This window comes from Dromiciops gliroides, chromosome 6 (genome assembly GCF_019393635.1).
Source record: "Dromiciops gliroides isolate mDroGli1 chromosome 6, mDroGli1.pri, whole genome shotgun sequence".
Lineage (NCBI taxonomy): Eukaryota > Metazoa > Chordata > Mammalia > Microbiotheria > Microbiotheriidae > Dromiciops > Dromiciops gliroides.
In genome coordinates this window covers 119,009,191-119,012,139 of record NC_057866.1, presented here as the reverse complement: position 1 = coordinate 119,012,139, position 2,949 = coordinate 119,009,191, and the positions used below count along the sequence as shown (strand labels likewise).

The following is a 2,949-nucleotide window of genomic DNA, read 5'->3' as shown; positions in this document are numbered from 1 at the left end:
TTCTAGAAGGCTCAGGACATGAGGGACATGATAGTTATACTTTCATATTTGACAAGATTTCAGTTGTATGAATAACCAGGAGGGGGAAGTGGAATTTGCAGGGGAAAATTTATGTTTGATGACGAGAAAGAAATACTCCTAAATAAAAGAGTTGTAAAAAAGTGGAGTAATTGATAGAAGACTGGACTTGTAGTCAGGAAGAATGGAATTCAAATCCTATTTCAGGCACTTGCTAGCTGTGTGACCCTGCACAAGACATTTAAGTTAGCCTTGGTTTCTTCATCTATAAAGTAGGGACAACATAGCAACTCCTCTAAAGGGTTGTTGTAACCACGATGACTTATATAAAGCATTTTATAAACCATAATATATTATATAAATGATAATTATTATTGTTGTTGTCATTGTTATAAAGTGGAAAGGACTGATTTAGGAAGTAATGGTTCGGGGCAGCTAGGTGGCAGAGTGGATAGAGCACCAGCCCTGGAGTCAGGAGTACCTGAGTTCAAATCCGGCCTCAGACACTTAACACTTACTAGCTGTGTGACCCTGGGCAAGTCACTTAACCCCAATTGACTCACTTAAAAAAAAAAGGAAGTAATGGGTTCTCCTCCACCAATTGGAGGTCTTCTGAGAGAAAATGGATGACCACCGATTGGAAATGATGTAGTAGGACCTGAACTAGATTCTTGTTAAGATTCTTCCAAGAGTGAGATTTGATGTTTCAGAAATTTCAGATCTGGTCTCCCCTATATATGGATAATATCCTCAGAGTATAGATAGGTAGAGATTGGGAAGTATCCAGCTGTGGTATTGCTCCAAGAAGCTGTACTGATTCAGGGAGGCAGGAGAAGAAAAAAGAAGTGGAATCCATAATCAGTGCACTGGGGCTCTCTGTCCCTTAGAATACATATCAGTAAGGTTGCCTGGTTCTGATAGATAGATGATAGATAGATAGATAGATAGATAGATAGATAGATAGATAGATAGATAGATAGATAGATAGATAGATAGATTAGGTAGATGATATAGATATAGCTCTCTTTTTCCTCTTCAAAGTTGACTTTGCTGTTTAGAGTGCTGTCTTTCATAATCAATCATCATTGCAAAATTGCTCTTACTTCGCACAATCATCTGTCAGTTCTTCTCACTTCACTCTGTATTCATTCATATTTTTCTTGCCATGTTTTTTTTTTCCTGAAACCACCTTCCTTGTCATTTCTTATAGCACAATAGTACTCCATCACAATCATATGTGACAACTTGTTCAGCCATTCCCCATTTAATGGGTATCCCTTCAGTTTCTAAATCTTTGTCACCACAAAATGAGCTGCTATAAATATTTTTGCACCTATAGATCCTTTTGCTTTTTCTTTTCTATTCAGGGTACAGACTTGGTAGTAGTATTACTGTGTCAAATTGTATGCATAGGTTTATAACCTTTTAAGTATAGTTAGAAATTGTTCTCCAGAATGGTAGGATCAGTTCACAATTCCACCAACAGCTTATTAGTGTACCTATTTCTCCTCATCCTTTCTAGCATTTGTCATTTCTGATAGGTGTGAGGAGGTTCCTTAGAGTTGTTTCAATTTGCATTTATTTAATTAGCATATTTGATTTTGAGCATTTCTTTACATGACTATAGATAGCTTTAATATATTCTTCTGATAGCTGCCTGTTCATATGCTTTGGCCATTTATCAATTTGGTAATGGCTCTTATTTAAAAAAAAAACATTATTCAATTCTATATTCAGTATTTGAGAAATGAGGTCTTTATTAGAGAAACTTGCTGTAATAATGTCTGATATTATTTCATGATATGATGCCTTTTGACAAAATGTTGTTTCACTGATTAACTCTTTTATTTTTTTACCAAAAGTTATTTATTTCTAACATAGTTTTAGAAATTTTATTTTTGACTGGACTCAGATTCGGAGGTGGAGGCTCTCAGGGAAGACAATCAACATCTCTTAGCAATTTGTTCCTGTCATTTTTCTTTCCTGTCCTTCATTCTCTTGGCCAAAGCTTGGCATATTCTACTGCTTCTTCATTGTTCTTCTGGGTACACTGCTTCTTCAAAGCAATTTGTCTATGTTTGTGCTGCAAAACACAGGGAGTCACCAGGCACTGAATTTTAGGAGCCTTGGTCCTGGGTTTCTTACCTTCCTTGTAGAGAGGCTTTCTCACAACATACTGCTAGATATCATCTTCTTTGGACAAGTTGAAAACCTTGCGGATTCTGCTAGCTCTTTTGGGCCCCAGGTGATGAGGTACAGTTGTATCTGTCAGTCCTGGTATATCTTTCTCACCTTTCTTCACAAAAACCAAGTTGAGGACACTCAGATAGCATCTACAATATGGCTCCTAACAGATTTACATTTTCTTTCTCCAGTTCTTCTAGAGTGATAGAATGGCCCTTACTGAGCAGCAGGCAGACACGTCTGTGAGCCAAAACACCCTGCTTCATGGGGAAGCCTTGTTTGTCATTCCCACCACTGATACAGACCACATAACCCTTCCATTCTTCACCCAGAGCATCAGCAGAAACTTCAGTAGCCATCTGTTTCTCATAATAGGTCTGTAGCTTTATCTCATCATCAATTTTGATGAGTTTCTGACAGCCAGTGGCTGGGAAAGAGATATTGAGCTTCATCTTTGCACAGCTTCCTGTTCGAGATGTGCCATGGGAAAGAGAATTAACTTTAGGAGGGGGGGGGGCAATGAGGGTTAAGTGACTTGCCCAGGGTCACGTGTCTGAGACTGGATTTGAACTTAGGTTCTCTTGAATCCAGGGCCAGTGCTTTATCCACTGTGCCACCTAGCTGCCCCCTGAGAATTAACTTTTTAAATTAGATATGTTTTTGCTTTGTCCAAGATCATGATTATTAGCATTGCATTTTTGTCTACTTCAACTAAAACATATTAGATTTTGCTCCAGCCCTTTAAAT

General features: G+C 38.0%; 1 pseudogene; it reads right to left on the bottom strand.

Moving 5' to 3' along the window:
* Nucleotides 1-1,910: 1,910 nt before the first annotated feature.
* LOC122732330 lies at nt 1,911-2,699 on the bottom strand (annotated as a pseudogene).
* Between the last annotated feature and the right edge of the window lie 250 nt (nt 2,700-2,949).